The 12,839-nt window shown below is 44.0% G+C and overlaps 1 non-coding gene across 1 annotated transcript; it reads right to left on the minus strand.

Moving 5' to 3' along the window:
• Nucleotides 1–11,795: 11,795 nt before the first annotated feature.
• trnak-cuu (transfer RNA lysine (anticodon CUU)) lies at nt 11,796–11,868 on the minus strand. The gene has a single exon. It is a non-coding gene; the product is annotated as a tRNA-Lys (tRNA).
• Between the last annotated feature and the right edge of the window lie 971 nt (nt 11,869–12,839).

Genomic DNA, 12,839 nt, shown 5'->3' on the forward strand with positions numbered 1-12,839 from the left:
TTTCAAATGTTTTCACTGCAATAAACTAGGCCATGTAAAGTCACAGTGTTGGTGGTTGAAGAAAAGCACCGAGAAGGGTGATGTGGTAAAACAGGATAAGATGGTGGGGTTTGTAAGAGTGGTAAAGGAAATCCCAAGGGACGCGAAGGAGGTGCAAACAATTGTACAGCCTGTTCAAGAAGCAATTGTTAAGAAGGTGCCTGATGTATTTAAAGAATTTACTTGTGTGGGTAAACTTTACTTATGTGTATTAGGAGGCGCAGGTGAAGAAGTCACAATGTTAAGAGATACAGTGGCTAGTCAATCTTTAATGGTAAGAGATGAGGAATTATGTAGTTTGGGAAGAATGTTGCCAGAAAAGGTGGTGATATGTGGAATTCAGGATGAAAGGAGTCGCGTTCCATTGTATAAGGTGAGGTTGGAAAGTCCAGTGAAGAATGGTGCAGAGGTAGTAGGAGTAATAGATAAACTATCTTGTCCAGGAATACAGTTTATCTTGGGTAATGATATAGCTGCATCGCAGGTGGGAGTGATGCCTACTGTGGTTGATAAGACAGTGGAAAATCAGTCAACTGAAGTGTTGAAGGACGAATATCCTGGGATTTGTCCGGATTTTGTAGTAACAAGGTCGCAAAGTTACAGGTTAAGGCAAGAGGAGAAATCAAAGAGTAAAGATGAAGTTGAAGTGCAATTATCAGCAACAATGTTTGATCAGATGGTTGAAAAAGAACAGGAACAGGTGGAGGATGAGGCGGATATTTTTAGTTCAGGAAAATTGGCGGAGTTATAACAGAAAGATGTAGAAATAAAACGGATATATCAGAAAGCAGATACAGAAGAGGAATCTGAGAGTATACCAGTGTGTTATTACCGTAAAAATGATGTCCTGATGAGAAAATTGAGACCTGTACATATGCAGGCAGATGAAAAGTGGGCAGAAGATCATCAAGTAGTATTGCCGGTAGGGTATAGAAAGGAGGTGTTGCAAGTTGCACATGAGGTGCCAGTGGGAGGTCATTTGGGAATAGGGAAAACACCAGCTAAAATACAGAATTTTTTTATTGGCCTGGACTACATTAAGATGTAGTTAAATTTTGTAAATCATGTCGCACATGTCAAATGATAGGGAACTCTCAAGCAGTGACAAAACCAGCGCCCTTAATACCCATTCCAGCATTTAAGGAACCTTTTACAAGGATCCTAATCCATTGTGTAGGACCTCTTCCTAAAACAAAAAGTGGGAATCAATATCTTTTGACTGTAATGGATGTGTCTACTAGGTTTCCAGAGGCCATTCCAGTACGTAATATTACAGCTAAAAGGATTGTGGAGGAGTTACTTCAATTCTTTACTAGATATAGACTACCACCAGAAATTCAATCCGATCAAAGAACTAATTTTACTTCAAAGTTATTCAAAGAAGTTATGGATAGCTTAGGAATAAAGCAATTTAAATCAACTGCGTCCCATCCAGAATCGCAGAGAGCGTCAGAAAGGTTGCAACAGACATTAACGCCAATGTTGAGGCCGTACTGTCAAGGTTATCCAGAGGATTGGGATAAATGAATCCCATTCGTATTGTTTGCAATTAGGGATGCACCTAATGAGTCTACCAAATTTAGTCCTTTTGAACTAGTTTTTGGTCATGAGGTAAGAGGACCGCTTAAATTGATTAAGGAAAAATTGGTGGGTGCGAAATCGGAAGTTACACTATTGGATTACGTGTCAAATTTTAGGAAACGATTAAATAGAGCAGGTGAATTGGCTAGACAACATTTGAAAGTTGCACAAAATGGAATGAAACGGGTAGCGGACAAGAAATCCAAAGTTCGTAGTTTTGCCAGTGGGGATAAAGTTGTTACCAGTGGCAGGGGAGCCTTTAAAAGCTAGGTTTTGTGGACAGTATCAGATTGAAAGGAAATTAAATGAGGTGAATTAAGTGGTAAAAACACCAGATAGAAGGAAGACTCACCGAGTGTGTCATGTGAATATGCTTGAAAGGTACTTTGAAAGGGAAGGAGAGAAAAAGGAGGTTTTAATGATTCTAACTCAAAGTGACGAACCAAATCCAGATGACTGTGAATTTGACATCCTCAAATTAAATTGGATAATGAGGATGTTCTTAAAATTTGGTATGAATTGTTAAGTTACCTTCAAGAGGAAAAACGAACTGACCAGAGAGAGTCATTGAAATCACATGGGCAAGTTTGTAGTGATAAATTGGGTAGTATTAAAATGGCTATACATGATGTAGATGTAGGAAATGCTGTTCCTATCAAACAACATTCATATAGACTTAATCCTTTAAAATTGGCACAGGATAACAAAGAGATTGAGAGTATGCTTAAAATGGCATAATTGAAGTGGGTAGCAGCCAATGGAGCTCACCCATAGTGATGGTACCTAAACCAGACGGTACCCAACGGTTGTATGTGGACGATAGAAAGGTGAATGCAGTTACAAGAACTGACTCTTACCCTATCCCACGTTTGAATGATTGCATTGAGAAAGTAGGACAATCTGCTTTTATTTCCAACTTCCAGATATGGAAAGAACATTTAAAGCATCGTATGGAGTTCTTCGATCGACTTCAGGTGGCGGGGTTGGTAATGAAACTAGCCGAAAGTGAATTTGCAGGAGCGCGAGTCACTTTCCTTGAGGAGTTTCTGATATCCTCAAGAGGAAGGGAAATAATGCGATTTCTTAGAATGAGTGGATTTAATCGAACTTTAGTGCAAACGTTTTGTGGCGTGATTACTCCACTGATGGAATTGCTGAAGAAACGTAAAAATATTCAATGGACAGCGTACTTTCAACAGGCATTTGACTGCCTGAAAGCTGTGATCACCAATGTCCCTGTATTGGAGAATTGCAAGGGACTATGTGGTCAGATTGAACTAAAGTATCTGATTCTAAAGAGAAATGCAGAGTAGTAGAGGAATGGATGGATCATTATCATAGAATTTACAGAGCAGAAGGAGGCCATTCAGCCCATCGTGTCTGCACCGGTTCTTGGAAAGAGCACCCTACCCAAGGTCAACACCGCCACCCTATCCCCATAACCCAGTAACCCCACGGGCAATTTTGGACACTCAGGACAATTTATCATGGCCATTCCACCTAGCCCGCACATCTTTGGACTGTGGGAGGAAACCAGAGCACCCGGAGAAAACCCACGCAGACACGGGGAGGATGTGCAGACTCCGCACAGACAGTGACTCAAGCCAGAATCGAACCTGGGACCCTGGAGCTGTGAAGCAATTGTGCTATCCACAAGGCTACCGTGCTGCCCCCGTGCAGAGATCTCGTGCAGAGATTTTGTTCAAAGAGACTGTCAATCGAGAAGGATTTCGGTTGGAGGAAGAAGAACAAAGAAAAAATGGACTATATTATTATACCTGTTTGCATGTGTTGTTTTTTTTTAAGCGAAAGTGTATATTTACTGTGTATATTTCTTAGTGAATGGTGCAAAAGTGAAAAATGAAACCATCTTGAAATTGAAGTTTTTTTTTCTTGGGTGGAGGTGTCATGTAAGAGTACCTTTAAGACATGGATGTTTGAGCAATGTACCTTTAAGAAAACAGTGATGCCAGAGAGTGGGTGGAGCTGGGCTTTAGGTCAGCCATTTTTCAGGTTTTTACTTTCAGTTTAAAAAGCACCTTGTGTGTGTCTGTGTGTTTCCAGGGAGCTGCAAGTTTGAAAAGAGCTTGGGAGTGTCTGTGTTAGCAGGGAGCTGGATCTCTGACACAAAAGACCATCTTTGGATCATTTGGGTGATTTAAACTGATGATTGTAAAGCCTTTAACCTGATGTGATTCTGTTTCAAGGTGTTAAGTCTCTTGGAAGTTTGAAGGAACAGTTTAAGGAATTATTTACTGTTGCAATATTTTCTGAGTTATCTTTGAAGTAAGCTGTGGTAAGAGATCCAATGTTTATTTAAGATGTTCAGTTGAGTTCATGGAATAAACAATATTTTGTGTTTAAAAACCCACGTGTCCATAATTGTAATCCCACACCTAGGGAAAAAGCCATGTGCTAGCAAAAGCAACAAATCCATTAAAGGGAGAGATCGGTAGAACTTTCTGGTACATTTTGGGGTTCGGAAAACGCCTCGTCCATAACAGTACCTAAAACAGCCTGTCTCTAAATATCGGAAAGACCAAGGAACTGATCATCGACGCCAGGAAGCGTTGCACAACACACACACCCGTCTGCATCAATGGGTGCGAAGTGGAGATGGTCGATAGCTTTACATCTCTGGGGGTCACCATCACCAACAGTCTGTCCTGGTCCACTCACGTTGATGCAACAAGCTAGAAAGCCCAACATCGTTTCTACCTCCGAAGGAAGGACAAGAAATTCGTCATGTCTGCTTCGACTCTCACAAACTTGTACAGATGCGCCACAGAGAGCATCCTATCGGGCTGCATCATAGCTTGGTATGGCAACTGCTCGGTCCAACTTCGCAAGAAACTGCAATGTGGTGAACTCAGCCCAACCCATCACACAAGCTTGCCACCCGCACAGTGATTCTGTCTACAACTCCCGCTGCCGCAGGACAGCAGACAACATTATCAGAAACCCTCCCACCCAGGTTTTGACTTTTTACAGACTATTTCATCAGGCAGAAGGCACTGAAGTCTGAAGACCCGCACATCCAGACATAGGAACAGCTTCTTCCCCACAGCTACTAGACTCCTCAACAACTCTCCCTCGGACTGATCTGTTCCCTGTAAGAACACTATTCACGACGCCCTATGCTGCTCTTGCTCATGGATTTACTTTGTTTGTCCACTTGTTCCGCACTGTAACCAATCACTGTTTGTCGATGTACCATTTGTCAATGCACTGTGTCGATTATTCTTTTTTTGCCCACTCTGTATGTAATGTGTATGTGCCTTGGTAGCAGAAAAATACTTTTCACTGTACTTCAGTACATGTGACAGTAAGTCAAATCAAAGTGGTTCCTCTCTCCCTCCCCGATCAATTCATCTCAATCAGAACAAGACTGAACTTTGAATTCTCGTTTTTCCAACACAGCTCGATGCAATCCGGCCTCACAACCTGGAATGGATTTGCACGTCAGTGATTGCAGATCCATCATCGGAAAATGAGTCCCACTTCCGAGAAAACAGCGTATGAAAAATCGACGAGGATGGGATTCGAACGCCGTTACGGAGCGCAATGGACTAGCAGTACATCGCCTTCACAACTCGGCCACCTCAACCGACAAGTGCATGCGTCGAAACGTCTTAATTCGTTTTGCATCCATGAACTGATGGAAAATATCCGCCCAGAGTCCAAAGATGTGCAGGTTAGGTGGATTGGCCATGATAAATTGCTCTTAGTGTCCAAAATTGCCCTTAGTGTTGGGTGGGGTTCGTGGGTTATGGGGATAGGGTGGGGGTGTTGACGTTGGGTAGGATGCTCTTTCCAAGAGCCGGTGCAGACTCGAAGGGCAGAATGGCCTCCTTCTGCACTGTAAATTCTATGATCTTTGACTCCAGCCCCGTGTTCAATGTTGGAAATGCAGTGTTTTTCAATAAAATGAATTCCCATCACATTCAGGGACTTTTATGAATGGACTGATGTGAAACACTTCAATATTATTTCCAAGAGGTTTCCACACAGTGTGAAAGGCCCCCGCTGAAAGACTGGAATCAACCAGCATTTGACAGCAAAAACAAACGCTCCCGGCTTCACAGAGGAATCCGTCGATCATCGGAACACACATTTCACGATGGACATTTTCTGATCATTCAGTTACAGGTTTCTACTCCTGCCTGGCTTTATTCCCCAGGAAATAGGGATTATATTCTTTCAGCGAGACGTGAAAGTATACTTGGAGCAGATTAATGGTAAATTATTGTGGCAGGATGAGACTATTGCTGGTTGAAAGGTAAACTTTCCAGAAAGTGCCTTCATATTGTGGTTGATAGCAAATCGGCACCACATTTAAAACAAAACACAGCTTAACTCGTAAACTTAAATTAAACTAATTAATTAATCAGTGATGGCTGGTCAGGTGATGTGCTTGAGCTGCTTGATGTGGGAGCTGGCAGATCCCATTGCGAGCTGCAGCGACCACATCTGCAGTAATTTTTGGCTGCTCGAAGAGCTCCGGCTCAGAGTTGATGAGCTGGAGTCTGAGCTTCAAACACTGAGGCACATCCGGGAGGGGGAGACTTATCTGGACACTGTGTTTCAGGAGGCAGTCACACCTGTCAAAGTAACTAGTTTAAATCCTGCCAGTGGCCAGGGACAGCAGGGTGTGACTGCAGGTCAGGCAGTTAAAGGGAACCAGCAGTCAGGATGCCAGGAGTCTCAGCACTTGACCCTGTCCAACAGGTGTGAGGCACTTGCTCCCTGTGTGGATGGCGAACAGGGCTGCAGGAAGGATGAGTCCGCTGACCAAGGCACCGTGGTTCAGCAGGCCATTCAAGGGGAGGGAGTAAATAGGCAAGTTGTAGTTGTAGGGGATTCGATTATCAGGGGGATAGATAGTATCCTTTGTGAGCATGATAAAGAGTCCCGCATGGTACGTTGCCTGGTATTTCTGACCGGCTTGAAAGGATACTGGAGAGGGAGGGGGAGGATCCAGTTGTTGTGGCCCATGTCGGTACCAACAACATAGGCAAGTCTAGGAAACAGGACCTGTTTAGAGATTATAAAGAGCTAGGATTCAAATTAAAAAACAGGTCCTCAAGGGTCATAATCTCCGGATTACTGCCCGAGCCACGTGCAAATTGGCATAGGGAGGCAAGAATAAGGGAAGTTAACACGTGGCTGAAAGAGTGGTGTGGGAAAGAGGGGTTCCTTTTCATGGGACACTGGCATCAGTTTTGGGACAGGGGGGACCTATACCGTTGGGATGGTCTCCACCTGAACCGAGCTGGGACCAGTGTTCTGGCGAAAAGAGTAAATAGGGTGGTCAATAGGACTTTAAACTAAAGATTGGGGGGCAAGGGAAACTCACGGAAACAAGAGGTGAAGTAATCAGTGGGAAGCGTAGCTGCTTAGGAATACAAAAAAGCACGAAAAGACAAAGCTCAGGAGAGGTTACGATAGTCCCCATCCCACAAAATATGACACAGTGTATGGAAAGGCTCGGTAAACCAAGGTCCACCACACTAAGAAAACAAAAAGGGACGGTCAATAGAGAATTAAAGGTGCTATATTTAAATGCGCGCAGTGTACGGAACAAGGTAGATGAGCTTGTGGCCCAGGTTATGACTGGCAGGTATGATGTGGTAGGCATCACAGAGACATGGTTGCAGGGGGCTCAGGACTGGCTTTTAAACATCCAGGGATTCACAACCTATCGAAAAGACAGAGAGGTGGGCAGAGGGGGCGGGGTTGCCTTGTTAATTAGGAATGAAATTAAATCAATAGCACTAAACGACATAGGGTCAGATGATGTGGAGTCTGTGTGGGTAGAGTTGAGGAACCACAAAGGCAAAAAAACATGATGGGAGTTATGTACAGGCCTCCAAACAGTGGTCAGGACCGGGGGCACAAAATGCACCACGAAATCGAAAGTGCATGTCAGAAAGGCAAGGTCACAGTGATCATGGGGGACTTCAATATGCAGGTGGACTGGGTAAATAATGCTGCCAGTGGACCCAAGGAAAGGGAATTCATTGAATGTTTACAGGAGGGCTTTTTGGAACAGCTTGTGATGGAGCCCGCGAGGGAACAGGCCATACTGGACTTAGTGTTCTGTAATGAGCATGACTTGATTAAAGATCTTAAAGTAAGGGAGCACTTAGGAGGCAGTGATCATAATATGGTAGAATTCAATCTCCAATTTGAAAGAAAGAAGGTAGAATCAGATGTAAAGGTTTTACAGTTAAATAAAGGTAACTACAGGGGCATGAGGGAGGAACTGATAAAATCGACTTGGAGCAGAGCCTAGTGGGAATGACAGTAGAACAGCAATGGCAGGAGTTTCTGGGAGTAATTGAGGACGCAGTACAGAGGTTCATCCCAAAGAAAAGAAAGATTATCAGAGGGGGGATTCGGCAGCCATGACTGACAAAGGAAGTTAGGGAATGCATCAAAGCAAAAGAGCAAGCCTATAAATGTGGCAAAGAGTAGTGGGAAGTCAGAAGATTGGGAAGGCTACAAAAACAAACAGAGGATAACAAAGAGAGAAATAAGGAAAGAGAGGATCAAATATGAAGGTAGGCTAGCCAGTAACATTACGAATGATAGTAAAAGTTTCTTTAAATACATTAAAAACAAACGGGAGGCAAAAGTTGACATTGGGCCGCTCCAAAATGACACTGGTAATCTAGTGATGGGAGACAAGGAAATAGCTGAGGAATTAAATAAGTACTTTGCGTCAGTCTTCACTGTAGAAGACATGAGTAAAAGCCCAACAATTCCGGAGAGTCAGGGGGCAGAGTTGAATATGGTAGCCATCACAAAGGAGAAAGTGCTAGAGAAATTAAGAGGTCTAAAAATTGATAAATCTCCGGGCCCAGATGGGCTACATCCCAGAGTTCTAAAGGAGATAGTGAAGAAAAAGTGGAGGCGTTAGTTATGATCTTTCAAAAGTCACTGGAGTCAGGGAAAGTCCCAGAGGATTGGAAAATCGCTGTTGTAACCCCCTGTTCAAGAAGGGAACAAGGCTAAAGATGGAGAACTATAGGCTAATTAGCCTAACCTCGGTTGTTGGCAAGATTCTAGAATCCATTGATAAGGATGAGATTTCTAAATTCTTGGAAGTGCAGGGTCGGAGTAGGAGAAGTCAGCATGGATTTAGTAAGGGGACGTCGTGCCTGACAAACCTGTTAGAGCTCTTTGAAGAGATAATAAATAGGTTAGACCAAGGAGAGCCAATGGATGTTATCTATCTTGACTTCCAAAAGGCCTTTGATAAGGTGCCTCACGGGAGACTGCTTAGTAAAATAAGGGCCCCTGGTATTCGAGGCAAGGTACTAACATGGATTGACGATTGGCTGTCAGGCAGAAGGCAGAGAGTTGGGATTAAAGGTTCTTTTTCGGAATGGCAACCGGTGACGAGTGGTGTCCCGCAGGGTTCAGTGTTGGGGCCACAGCTGTTCTCTTTATATATTAACGATCTAGATGACGGGACTGGGGGCATTCTGGCTAAGCTTGCCGATGATACAAAGATAGGTGGAGGGGCAGGTAGTATGGAGGAGGTGGGGAGGCTGCAGAAAGATTTAGACAGTTTAGGAGAGTGGTCCAAGAAATGGCTGATGAAATTCAACGTGGGCAAGTGCGAGGTCTTGAACTTTTGAAAAAAGAATAGAGGCATGGACTATTTTCTAAACGGTGACAAAATTCATAATGCTGAAGTGCAAAGGGACTTGGGAGTCCTAGTCCAGGATTCGCTAAAGGTAAACTTGCAGGTTGAGTCCGTAATTAAGAAAGCAAATGCAAAGTTGTCATTCATCTCAAGAGGCTTGGAATATAAAAGCAGGGATGTACTTCCGAAGCTTTATAAAGCATTAGTTAGGCCCCATTTAGAATACTGCGAGCAATTTTGGGCACCACGCCTCAGGAAGGACATACTGGCACTGGAGCGGGTCCAGCGGAGATTCACACGGATGATCCCAGGAATGGTCGGCCTAACATACGATGAACGTCTGAGGATCCTGGGATTATATTCATTGGAGCTTAGGAGGTTGAGGGGAGATCTAATAGAAACTTAGAAGATAATGAATGGCTTAGATAGGGTGGATGTAGGGCAGTTGTTTCCATTAGCAGGGGGAGACTAGGACACGGGGGCACAGCCGTAGAATAAAAGGGAGTCACTTTAGAACAGAGATGAGGAGAAATTTCTTCAGCCAGAGAGTGGTGGGTCTGTGGAATTCATTGCCACAGAGGGCGGTGGAGGCCGGGACGTTGAGTGTCTTTAAGACAGAAGTTGATAAATTCTTGATTTCTCGAGGAATTAAGGGCTGTGGAGAGAGCGAGAGGGTAAATGGAGTTGAAATCAGCCATGATTGAATGGTGGAGTGGACTCGATGGGCCGAATGGCCTTACTTCCGCTCCTATTTCTTATGGTCTTATGGTCTAATATTTAGCGGATTCGTCCATGACGAGACTGAAGAACGATCACTCGTCTATCCAATCGGTGAGGTCTGCGTCAGCGTGAGACAATATTAACAGAGTGAGAACCAGGTTATTTAGATTCAGATCACACGGTTACAATAGAACTGAATCAGGAAAACCCCGCCTTCGCAGCCTTGCCACTCACCTGAGGTATCGCGATCCTGAGGTTAAATCACCATCAGTCAGATCTCACCGTCAACGGGGAAAGCAGCCTTTGGTTATCAGGGACTGAAGCGACTTACTTTACTTTGGAACTGGATCAATTTATGATGTTTCCAGGATGCGACTTCCCTCAGACTGATCAAATGATTGGCAGCCGGAAAATTAGCGCCCATTGAGGAGTTACTGGTACCTGAGGCTTAGTTGGAGTATTGGTTAAAAAGGTTAATCATGAAATCTAGAGATGAAAAGCCGGGAAAGTGGGCATGAGGATCATCATGAAATCATTAAAATGTAAAAGGTGGCCATTCGGCCCATCGACTCTGCACCGACCCTCTGAAAGAGTCCCTATGCCCCAACCACATCCCTGTAACGCACTACCCAACTTTATAAACACAAAGGGGCAATTTAGCATGGACAGTCCACCTAGCCCACACACATTTGGACGTGCGAGGAAATCGCAGCACCCGGAGGAAACCCATAGACACAGAAAAAAAGTGCAAACTCCATTCAGTCAGTGACCAAAGGCTGGAATTGAACCCGGATCGCGGGCGCTGTGAGGTAACCACTGTGACAACGTGCCACCGTATGAGGTCATAACACGTCATATATCAGATCAAGCATGATCTCATTGAAATACAGAGCACATTCGATAGGCTGAATGGTCTACTTCTGCTCCTCCGTCTTATACCCTGATATTGTGTAAATGTGTTCCGGTTCTTGTGTAAAACTCTTGTTAAAACAACACAGACACCGTATGTCGACTGTGTCTGATTATCTGGCGCAGAGAAGGCGATTGTGGAATACATGTCGTACCCATCAAACTCTGCTACTCACCTGACTGAGATTTGTTCTGTATCTGTAAATCACAGGTAGTGTTCGCGAGTGGAGGGAACAGTCTGCACCTCAGTCTCTGGAACAGGTTGTGAGAGCAGGATGCCTTCATTATGAGTCAATGTCTGGTACTTTTTGTGAGAGTGGAATTCAGTCTCTATCAGACATTGGTACTGAATGTGAGTGTGAAAATATTTCTGCATCTGTCAATCACAATTACTGTTTCGGAAAAGTGAGATGAATCCGTAACATCATCACGGCTGTGACAGACAGAGAAAGACACAGAGAAATGCAGGAAGAGACTATCAGGACACACACACAATGACACACAGTAAAGGTGCCGATATGAAGAAACTGTTTTTTTCGGAAAATGTGTTTTCTGCTGTGTAACTGTGCTCTCTGCTGTGTGACCGTGCTCTCTGCTGTGTAACTGTGCTCTCTCTGTCGGAACCGTCACTCTGCTGGTGACAGATCTTCGCTGTGGTTGTGTCAAATCGTTCCCTGTTGTGTAAATGTGTTCCCAGTTGTGGAAATTGATCCGCCTGAAGCAGAACCTTTCTGCGCCATTACTGAGACGAAATTTCAATTCCAGATTTGTTAAATCTTGTCACCAAGTGTTAGTTCAGACCTCTGGATTCCCAGTCCAGCGACATAACCTTGCCTTCTTGTTGTGAAGACAGTTCATTCAGCATCAATCTTTTCCGATAATAGTAAGGAAGCGCCCAACATGGGACTTGAACCCGCGACTCTGGGATTAAGAGTTCCATGCTCTACCGACTGAGCTAGCCGAGCTGGTGCTGCATTGCCCATTAAACATCTTCTTGTGGAGAGTGGCTGCGGTGCTCATTCGGAGGGTAAGTAATGACTTGTTGGGCCGAATGGCTTTCTGCGCTGGAGAATCTACGATTCTATGAAGCAAGGAGGTTGATGCGTTCAAATGCTTCTGCTATAATGTCCACTCCCGACACCATGTAGAAATGGTTGTCTTTGAATCACTGGAAACCAAGGAGTTGTAATAAAAAAATAATTGATTTAATAATTGAGCTGCTCCTCCTGGCTTGTGCTCTGACCGCGATCCGGGGAGAATTGCAGGAATCCAGACACGTGATCATTTTAGTTGCGTCATCACGTGACCATTCGGTCTCCACTGGTCTCCCTCTGTGCTCTATTTTCTCGATTCATCATTTTAATTTTCATCCAGACTGGGAAGTTTAGTGCTGCTGCATTTGAAAAGGAACATGAATTTCTGATATTTTTCCAATGTAACTGATGTTGTTACACAAACTATTTAATCAGTGGAATTGTGCGTTTAGGGAACTCAGATTTTCGAATATCTGAAGGCTTCTTTCCAAATCGAATGGTTATTTTCCACAAGATTCAACCCCTCCTCACATAAACCCCGGACGCTTTGATCGCTTGAATGCAATGACTTCCTGGAGTGATCCAAGGCCGGCTTTCGAATGTATTCTATCGACCAAATTACTGTTGAATGATGCAGCTTTGATGGCCGAGTTGTCAAGTCGTTGGACTTCAAATCCAATAGCGTTCCCCCCCCCCCTCCCCCCGCAGATTCGAGTGTGATTCGAAATGTTTGTTCAACTCCCCGGGGAAGCTGCCGGCTCGACAATGAATCGGAATTTCGGTTGGTTGTCTGTTAACGGTATGAACATTTATCGAATTCAGTTTTTTAGAAAAACGTTCTTTTTGGAAACTAAACGAAACATAAAGATAAATAAGGAGTTCACCCTCAAAGCAACAATCAA

Source organism: Scyliorhinus torazame, chromosome 24, assembly GCF_047496885.1.
Source record: "Scyliorhinus torazame isolate Kashiwa2021f chromosome 24, sScyTor2.1, whole genome shotgun sequence".
Classification (NCBI taxonomy): Eukaryota; Metazoa; Chordata; class Chondrichthyes; order Carcharhiniformes; family Scyliorhinidae; genus Scyliorhinus; species Scyliorhinus torazame.